General features: G+C 42.1%; 1 long non-coding RNA gene across 1 annotated transcript; it reads right to left on the reverse strand.

Moving 5' to 3' along the window:
• Positions 1–654: 654 nt before the first annotated feature.
• Positions 655–9,844, reverse strand: LOC121068567. The gene is made up of 3 exons (XR_005818965.1): positions 9,586–9,844; positions 1,863–2,793; positions 655–1,739 (listed from the first exon to the last, which is right to left on the reverse strand). It is a non-coding gene; the product is annotated as an uncharacterized LOC121068567 (long non-coding RNA).
• Positions 9,845–10,953: the final 1,109 nt, after the last annotated feature.

The following is a 10,953-nucleotide window of genomic DNA, read 5'->3' on the forward strand; positions in this document are numbered from 1 at the left end:
AGCTGTAACAGTTAAAATAAGAGCACTGCTAGACTGGTTTCTCCCTCAAAGTGAAGTCAAGATGTAATCCCTCCAAAACATGCTATTATTTTGTAGGGGTGACATTAAAACAAGTAATATTGGAAAATTTATGGGTCCTGGGGAAATAAAATGTAAAGCTCATAAATTAGCTTATAGTTTGGTTTATGTTAATGAGTTTCATCAACAACATAAAGAAAACTCCAGAGCAGCCCTACCCACATCAATCTGAGAATCTCTTGCAATTGTTCCTTATCTCTGGCACCTACTCTCTGGCCAGGGTAGGCTGGGTCAGCATCTTTGCTCCTACAACAAACCATCTGATGCAGACATGACATGTAGCCATGTGATAGCATCGGACAATTTACACAGCTTTGGGTGCCAACATGCTTACTCTGAGCTTGGTGGGCACCAGGAAGCACAGGGCAACTTCATTGCTCCCCAGGGAAAACAGCCACATGCTGTTCTTGCTTCTAACAAGAAAGCAACTTTACCAACTCTTAGCCTTTTATTCTGAGTCAGGGAACTATTCTTGCACTTCATGAATGTCAGTGTTTTATTTCAGACAGGGATGGTATGAATTTTCCCTTCCCACAAAGCTTCTCACCTCTATAGCTGCAGAGAAAAGCTCAAGAATTTATGTAGTTAATATTTAAATTCCAAAAGACGAAAGGCCAATAAAGCAAACCCAAATGGGTTTATTTGAAGTTCGAGTTTTTTTGGACATATTTTTTGAGAAACTTAACCCAGGGAAAGAGAGGACATTTGCATGTTTGGGACTGGAGGTTAGAAAGCATGGATCTACAGCAGAGCAGCACATGCCTGGTACTGCTCCCTTCTGCCCTCGGGCTCCCACGGCAGCACACCGACCACACACAGCCCAGACAGTACTTGTCAGTGGCCAACAAACAACAGCCCAACAGCAAGACTTCTCTCTGCATTCAGCTGTGAAACCAGAGGCAGAGGAGGAAGAAGGAGCCTTCCTCTGAAGATAGAGCTACAGTGCCTACACAGATGCGAACATGGCTTGGGAAACCAGCACACGCTCCCCAAGCCAGGTATGCTTCCCCAGTAACATGCACACAGTATGTGGGAAAAGGCTTTGCAGCATTATTAAATCTAAAGACCATATGAAGAGTCTAGCTCCTGGTGCTTTAATTGAATTGAAGGGAATTGAAGGGAAACAACCTTATTGACTGCATAGTAAACCAGCTGTCCTTTCTGCAAAAAGCTGCTGTTAGCTTTACTGTAGCAAGAGGCAAAGTTGATTTACTGTCTTCCTTCCTCCAGGGCACTGTCTGCTAGACAGGACATCTGAGAGGGTCCCTAAGCAGAGCTGCTATGTGAGGAATCCGGAGCAGCACAAAAAACACAGGACATGGAAAGTGCTTCATTCCCTGGCAAACTTCACCTGGTTTCTCTTGCTAATGAAACCATCTCTTGAAACCAGCCAGGCTCACGGGGTCCATTGATACAGGTCATCTCACGTTGTTAAGCCATGAAATGAACTCCCCCAAATCACCCTTAAATAGGAGTTGCTGTGTATGTTTATAACTGAGAATGGCAGAGGGTTCACAGTGACAGAGCCAAAATGTGGCCCTGCCAATGGAAGCAGGAGGTATTCTTGTAGTGCAGTGCTGTGTAGCTGCTCTGCAGCTCCCCAGCAGACCCACAGGATGGGATCAGATGACCAAGGAGGTGGCTGATGCTGATGCCTTGGTCTGTAAATGAAACAAGGATAAAGATGAAAAATAATAATAATAATAATAATAATATTCGAGCTCACTCCATGGTCTCTGTTATTCCCCCATCTGGAGTGTGGGTTGTTTTGATGGTTTTCTCACCTGCTCAGGACCCCCACAGATGCTGTAAACCCCAGTTGTTTTTTTGGAGGGGAAAGTACTTCGTGACTCCTTTAAACCCCAGAGGATAGCTCTTTCCTATTTAATAGCTCCATTTCAGTCTGCCCATATGTATTCTCTCCAGCTCTCACTCTTCCAGTGTAATTTTATCCATAGCTTCATGATGAAAATCTGGGGAAATCCTTGGACCCCTCCAACAGGAGAAGAGAATCAGGAATTACAGGGTGTCTAATAAGGGCTTGTAAAAATCCATGTAAAATTTCCTGCAGCCAGAATACAAGGACTATTATCAGGACACTCAGCCCTTTTCCTTCTTGGCCCCAAACACCTGATGCTTCAGTTCGTCCTGTTTCACGATCGTCGTCAAGTTGGAAAACCCCTTTCAAATGTTTTCTTTCAAATTTCAAGCAGGGGAAAAACAAGCCCATGCCCTGCTCCCAGACACAGCTCCGTCTGTACATAGAAAATATTTAGGCTTCTCAGGCTTCACGCAGACTCTTTTGTGGATTAAACATGATGCTGCTCCATCACACACAAAAACTCCCTCAAGCTTTCTCCCCGTCGAAGGACCCGCAAACCGCTGCCAAGCTGTTCTGCAGTGCCATCTAGTGAGTCAGACACATTTTAACAGAGCTTCCCCGCCGAGCGTGGACACATCAATCACTCTGACAACGCTTTTCAGTTTTTCACTAAGGCTCTTCTTTTCCTCTCATATGACAACAACACCACCCCAAGTCGTTTTTGTTCATAGTCCAGCCAGACGAGCCCTTTCCTCCTAATGTGAGGCCAAAGTCTTGATTCCAGGACAGTTTTCCAGCCTACCAAGAGTAGCCCTGCTGAAAGTGGATTGTACCTTCACAGTCTACAACAGATTAGATGGGGGTAGATGGTATCTCCTGCTCTTCAACAAAACCTGGAAATGCAGAAGTAGGATATGAGTGAATGCAGCCTTCCATGTTGTTGGTGGTGTGCAGGTGGGTAGGAGATTGCCATTGGATGGATTAAGAAAATAACAGCTAGATAAATAACAGCTAGATAAGTGACTCAGGTAGGAATGTGGGAAGAGGATAAAGAATCAGTTGGGGAAGGCAAATCTGAGGCTGCAAAGAGAATGGAGCAAGGGGACCAGTGGTGTAGCAGCAGATGACCTGGAGACACAGAGAAGCAAGGTGAGAGGACCAGGTTGCAAGTGTCTGCTCAGGGAGGCAGGATGAAAGAGGTCCCAATTAAATTAGCAGAAGGACCTAATGAAAGAGAGTAAGACTGGAAACTGCAGGGATAGGGGATAGGGATAGAGAGAACTCAAGAGGTTGCAGTAAGAGACCTCTCTGCAGAGGACGGTGCCTGCCATTTTGCAGGCAAAACAGAGCAAACGAGGCAGGAGATGAGCTCATGACTAAGGCAGCTGCATAATGCCACAAAGCTGGACTCTCTCTTCCCTTCCCCAGTGTGCCCAGGGGACACATGTCTAGTCTCTTAAGCCTTTTCTCAGGTGGTGCTCAATGTGTGCTTCTTGCTTTGGGGGTGCTGGGCTGGAGATCTAAGAATGTGGTTTGCAGAAAGGCGGAGACATGAAGCCATAAATAACACTGTTAAGAATTCCCACACTGAATCACCACTCAGGGCTATACCATAAAACCAGCCTGGCTGGAGGGCACGTATACTCTAAGAAAGCCATCAGCTTGAACAATGGCAGTTTCTGGCTTTCTCATGTGTTGCCAGCCAATTTCCACATGCTCAAGCACAACTCTACTTTTTCAGAGGGTAGATGTCCCTGTGGTCTGATCTGCTGTAATTTTTCATGAAGGTTTATGGGGCTAGGAGTCAAAGTACTAATAAATGGAACTGCATGTAAACCGATCTTTTAATAAAACTGCAGTTACTGAGGGGAGGGGAGAGGGAATCTTTGTAAGATTTCAGAATAGTCTATACTGCATTTTCCATTTTGCTTGGACAGAAATGTGAAATGGTGGCTGCACTGAGGAAGAAGAAAGCAGCCTGTTACAGCCCTTAACTCCCTTAACTATATCTCCAAGCACCTGAAAGAATACCACAATCACTCACTGTTTTCAGTTCAGCAAGGGTAAGAACTTGGTGTACTTCTAAGTAGCAAAAGGGGAAAAAATATGAAAGGGAGAAAAGCCACAGTAAATGCATGGGGTATTTTCCATCTTGCATGGCTGGCTTTTCAGTATTTACATTACATAATATACAGCTACTAGAATTACCATGTTCTATTCCAGAGAAGCTTCCGGAAACCAAATTATTTAGTGGCTAGGAATGAATGCTAACCCCATCATTTGAAACGCAAGCTAATAATATAGAAGTTTATTCTACCCAAGGGTATGTGTATCTGTCATACTTGAGAAGCATTCCTCTGTATGATAAATTCAGCTTGATGGGCATGTTTACAAAGGCTTTCTTCCTAGGATAATTGGACAATTTTGGTTTGGGGAAATGGAGACATTTGAAAAGTATTCTAGCACAGTAAAACGCTCCAGAGATCTGGCTATGAAGAGTTGAGGCCCAAGGAAATGAGCAAAACTCAGAAAGGAGAAATGAGATCATCAGTCTTGAATGGCCAAGAGGCATGCTTGGGTAGGCTGTGGTCGTCACTAAGGGGGTCATGGTCAACATAGCTGCCCCTTACTGCCTACCTCATACAAGGCTGAGGACCACTGGTCATATGTAATGGATGAGCTCACCCAGATTCCCTCTAATATTCCCAAGAAACCCTTCCTGTGGAGCAATAGAGACCTGTCAGTGAGCTCCTCAGGGCTTGGAAGTTGGAACAGCTCACATGGCATCTAATTGCCTGAAACACAGTGTGAAACCTAATGATAGTAGATCTTGTTATTGCAATGCAGAGGCACATTTAACTCCTCATCTTGAAAACATAATCCACCACCAACATATGAGTTCAAGTGTGACAGCTGGGTTTATGCAACAGTGGAAATTCACTGCTTCCTCACACATTCTTCTCCCCTGCTGCCCATTCTGAGTGTCCAAGTTGGTATCTTGCAGTTCCCAAATATCCCACTAATTTACCCTGCAAAAGGTTTCTTCCCACTATTTAAAACTGTGAAGAGATGCATTGTTACTGTATTTGCCCATGCAATACCTATTTTTTTTCTCCAAAATATATTGAGGGGTTTTATTCGTAACCTACCAGTATTCATTACTCACAACTAGCCAAAAATGGAGATGTTACATGTGCTCATTTTACCAGAAAGTCAGGGTTAAGGTTGGACTCGGTCACCAAGCTGCTACTTCTTTGCAGTTGCCAATCCTTTTTAGAAACAAGAGAATAATAATATATATTATTATTATTATTATGGAAAACAGCTGTTTAATGTCCATGTTCAGAGGTGGATACGAGTCAAAGCTTGCAATATCTTCCTTTTATGCTAGGTCCAGTTCAGACTGACTCTTTGTGACAGCACAGGGAATGTTGGAACACCCCAGATACATCTCCTGCCTGAGGAGCTCAACTTGTCTATAAAGTCTCTGGCCCCCAAACCAACCCCAGCACATCTGAGGCATCTAGCTCAATATGTTCCATATACAAATTTCTTTTGTATATCCCTTTTTTATGTAATCATAAACACAAGAGAAGGGGAAACTCAATGACTGGAGCCGAGTCAGAAGAAACAAAAGCTTCATACAGTGGGAGAGAATGTGGAGAAAGCAGGGGAAGGAAGCAGCACAGGAAGGACTGTAAGGACTAGATGCTTGGTTTGGGGGAATGATGCAGGAACGATGCTGGAGAGGCTTTTAGATCTCTTTCTTTCCATGCTGAAGTGGCAGGTCTCCTCTCCTTGTGATGGTCTGGAATAACAATGATTCCTAGACGTTAATGTGTCAATGGCTTTGGACCACTGAAATTAAAAAACATTTTTTTTCCTTGTTATCAAAAACATAGGTGCCTCTCTGCTTTTCACTGGTATGTTCAGTGTAAAATTCATGTTTATGAAAATTTAAAAGATACAGTCTTTACCCACACATCTGCTTCCACTGAGGAGAAAATCACAGCAAGGAAAGGATATTTTCTTTGCATTTTCTTTAAAATCTCACCACTATTCCTCCTAGCCCAAAGCGTAGTTTTGCTGTTTTTCATCCCTGCAAGGAAATTTTGTATAGCTGTGACTGTCACAAGAGCAGACAGATACCGAAGAACTATTGGCAAAATGTATAACCAGTGTAAGAGTTTTTAGCAGGTTTAGGAACGAGTTTAGGGATTTAATGTTCTTGGCGACAGCACTCCAAAATATCTCTGAATCAAGGTTGTGTAGTAACCTGCCCAGGTAATGCCTTTCTTGAGGACTTTTTCAGTTTACCAGGAAGAAATGTGAGCTGGCCACTGATGCAACTTCCTCTGAATATCAAAGTTACATTCAGAGGCCATTGGAATTGCAAACGGGTGGCGGTCTAAAGCTTTATCCACAACAAACTGCCCACAAACAAGGTTAGAAACCATTGAGTGTCAAAACCTACTGCTGCATAATTTTGCTGCCTACTACCAGGAACAAACTACAGTCCTCAGGGCTGACTAACCACAAATAGAAACAACAATGTGAGGTTTTACAAAAGTGTGAAGCTGCTAAGAAGAGGTGGGCCAGTAACCAGTCAGACAGCTTAAACTACATGGCATGGATTCTGGAAATACCCATGAATACTTGACAGGTGCTGAACCCTCATTAAGGAGTACCCCAGATCAGTTCTACAACACCAAGGAAACCTTTAAAAGCTTTATTCCAAGTAGGGAATAGTGCTAAACTAACAGTTACCAACTCCAACAGGAACACAGGTGTAGTTCTACAACCCGGATGTATCCCTTGACTTCACAAGCGCGTGGAATGTAATTATCTGCTCCAAAACAAGCCCATTATGAGCAAAATTGACAAAGAGGAAATTGGATCTGATGTACCACCAACGAAAACAGCCTTGCAAAGCTGCAGAGATGTGTTCATGATGAGGCTCCAGTGCTACTGTAAGGGCAAGAAGCCCCAATTTTAAGATTTACAAAACCAGTGTTTGGCACTAAGAAAAGTAGCATTTTTGCAAATGCAAAACAGAAGTAAGGGGTTGTTTTCCAATGGAATACGTGCTGTAGAATTGGAAAAGAAAGCTGTGGAGATAAGCCTGCTGCCAAACCTCTGGATATTGTCATATTCTGAAATGTAGATTTTCAAAAACAAAACCAAAAAAAAAAAAAAAAGCTGATCACAGAGTAGGAGTTTAGCAAGCAACTCTCACATTACTGATCACAAAATGTTTTGGTAAGATCACCTGTCACACAAGGAGTCAAATGCCTCAAAGTCTCAGAAAGACGAGGTTAGCAGACAAAAACACTATTGGTTCTAGAATTTCATAGACTATATTAAAAAGAAAACAAGTCCAGACAGACAGTAGTTTTATTAAATATTGAATTGTTTCTCAGCATCACGTTACTATCTTCTGGACAATTTATGTTGTCCTAGGAAAACTCAAGTGTGCAAAATGTTCAATCGAAAGACATGAGTTCAGTCATTTCTCTGAGCCTGGCATAAACAAAGGTGTTTTACGCCAAATGGACATAACCAGGCAAGCTCTTTGACATTCCTACAGCAACAAGTAATTGTTATTATTCCTGCTTCAGATATGACAATAGCTTTCTCGTCTCCTTACATAAGAAAGAGCTATCATTTGCTTTGTGAGGACTGGAAGGGAGTACTTTGTACCTCAGTGAAGAACAATTTAATAGAATTGATTTTAGCACACATGCTTCACAGTTTGGTCAGCACAACAGTATGTTCACTTTATTTCATGGTGTGGATGAATTCTAAATGCAATAAACTTGTCTTAAAGTGAAACTTTCAACCTGTTGAGACCTCACATTGATTTTTATGATTATTTATTGCAGTTATTAATGTTTGTTTGTTTTTTATTAGGGTAAAACCCACAGGGCACAAGGAAACCTAGCCCTTCTTAAATACCCAAATAAATGAGGCAATTGGGAAAAGTGCAAGAAAAGACATTTAGATGGTAAGAACAGGGCAATGACAGCCTGGGACAATAAAACCACTTGTACAAAATCATTTGCCAGTTTTCATGTACATTGTGGTATCACTACAGCAGAGTCTGTTGAAGGGCCATTTCAGTGCACAGGGAATGCATGCTTGACTGAACAGCCTCCATGGCATGGATCCTTGTAACTTCTCTTCAGGGGTGCACCAGCAATTGCATTGCCCACAGCAGCCCTCTGAAAGGCAGCAGCGTTCCTTTCTCTGGTTTTGAGGGATTATGTTACGATTGGGCTCAGGCAGAAAGTTCAAGATCGTGTCATTTCCATCCACTCTTGGTGCTTTTGGGGCACTGTTTTAGAGTTTTGCTAAATAGAAGTTGAGCACAAGCACTGTCTGACCTGTGGAGCAGCACCCACTGTGCTAAAAGCACCAGCTGGTGCTCAAGCAGTTTATCTGAGAAAGAGTCTGATCATGGAAAAGCACATCCCAGGAAGGTTTGTCTCACATGCCAGAGACTTTGTATTAGACTCCCAGCCTTCTTTTACAGGTATAACTGTGGGTAATTTTTGGATCTCTGTGGTAGCAATAAAAAGACAAAAGAGTTACAATTTCTCTGTATTCAACACACAGCCTTATCAGCCTAGCCCTTTCTTTAGTGTGGTAGAAGAAACAGGTACAGCTTATGCCTTTGGGACAGAGAAGCGGAAGCATTGACCTGGGGTTTCTCTGATCATTTCCAGATCATTCTTGGAACCACTTATCCTTCTTATGACAATACGTCACCATCAAAACTAGCTAACCTTGCACCTTAAGCAACAGCAGCCCATACTACAGCATTTAAGGATGAGGGTTTATATACGAACACATCATAAAACACTATACCTTTGTCTCTATCTATATCTCTATCTATCTATACCTAATATGATTGTATAATGTCTACATCTGTCTTTATCTATATTTGTATCTGTATCTGGTATGAGGAATAATCCTGTGAAACTAAGGAAATCAACATGACAACACAATGAGTTTCTGCATGGCCATAAATCTCACTCAGTCCTTCTGAGACCACTTGGTCTTCTCATCTCCCAATTGTCTTAGTCTCTGGGCTCATCTTGCAAGCTGTCAGACCCAGGATGTACCTCCCCTGCTCCCCTGCTCTGAAATCCCTCTTTCCCCAGAAGTCTGTTTAGTAACTTCCAAAGACAACAGATCAGTCCTTTCCTCCAGATATTTACACATGACCCCATCTCCTCCAATAACATTATACAATGGCAAATAAATGGAAAACCTCCAACTTTCATTACATTGTATTTTGCAGAGAAATATTTAAAGTGATTAAAAAACAATCTGATATATTTATGTAATCCACTAAAACTGTATTAGTTAACCTGTATAGGCAGCAGCTGGAAAAAACATGGCAGTGTAGACAATATAATTAGCTGCTAACAGAGCAGAGCTGCAATTGTAAAGTTTGGTGCATTGGTCTCTGAAAATGCAGCAATTGTGGTGCTCCACTGGAGAAGAATTCCCACTTCTCATTCTTAGGATCAGGAAATGATATTCCCCTCATCCACAGTTCAATATTTCTCACAGATTGCCTTTAACTTCAGTAATTTGTAGAGAAGTTCTCATATACAAGAGAAAGGAAGGAAGGAAACAAGGAAGTAAGGAAATGTTAAGAGAGAACAGATTTTTCTTACTCTTTAAAACTGTTGGTTGTCTCCAGTTAGACAATTGGTACACATCCACTGACTTGATGTTGCAGAGAGGATCACAGATCTGCAGTTTATCAGACAGACAGACCTGCTCTCATATAATTTTATACAGCATAACTTCCTGGGGAATAAGCATTTACATGTTTCTTCCATGTAAATCTACATTTTCAGGATTTTTACAGCTGTGAGCATCCAGGGCTACTCCTACTCTCAGGGAAGTAAGGGGGGATTTAACCTAACATCTCTAGAAGCAGGAAAGCCATGTCCAAGAGCCTCTTTTACATCATCTAGTGACAGAAGCTATCAGAGTTCTGCTCTTATCTCATTCCAATCAGACATTCAAATGAGTAACAAGGATTAATTGCAATTACCATGCCCAAGGTGGTAAGAGTTAAAAAAGTTAAGAGTTAAAACCTGAAAGATTTAGGCTTTAGTCAGCTTTGAACTATTAGGGGTGACTGACCTTCACCTGTCTACAAGGCTATTTGCACCTTTCTCAGAAGCACCTGGTGTTATCCACAGACTGAAACTCTACAAGAGGTCACACGGATTTGGGATGTGATTCAATTCAGCAAATTCTGAGTTTCATTTATAAATATCAGTAGTTCCTGCATCTGTGCAGACTGTCTGTTAACCAAAGAGAAGACTGCCCATGTGAAAGAGCTACTACAGTCCCCGCTTCGTCACAGCTGCCAACCAAAAAAATACCATTTTTAGTACCTCCCAGTTCTGAATACAGAGCATCCCAATGCTGGTGCTTTCCACCTGGACTCCCCCTGCTATTAAAAGAGGAAACATACCAACTTATCTGATAGCCAGGTGACAATCATTCCCCATGTCCCCAAAGAGTGCTTTTGCATCCAAACTGCAAAACATCCATGTTCAGGCCGACAATCTTTGCCTATGAGCATAGCTGGTGCTCTGGTTCTCAGAGCCCCAGCTGCATCCACTGACAATAGCAGATCTGCAGCTTCAGTCTATCCCACCTTCACACAACACACAGGTCTGACCACCAGCACAGTAAACAGCACTTCAGTCTATCGTAAAGTCTCTCTCAGAATTATGAGAAATAGATAATACCTCTTAAGAAGACAATGTTTCCTTTCAACAGATCTGGGCATAACTGTCCAAGTATGTTTTACCTGGAAGGCACTGGTTTTTTTCTTTTATTTTTTCTGACAGAACAGTACATTCAGTTTCTTTGGCCTTTTGTTTTAAGAAAAGTCCATTTTTTCAGAAAGCGTCTCAAGAAGCTGGAAAGATAGAGTTGGCATCAGACCAATGGCACACACACAGTTTGTCTTAACAAAAGACTTTTCATTAGAAACAAACCATCTTCACCCTCCAAACGCT

The sequence above is a fragment of the Cygnus olor genome, chromosome 3, assembly GCF_009769625.2.
Source record: "Cygnus olor isolate bCygOlo1 chromosome 3, bCygOlo1.pri.v2, whole genome shotgun sequence".
Lineage (NCBI taxonomy): Eukaryota > Metazoa > Chordata > Aves > Anseriformes > Anatidae > Cygnus > Cygnus olor.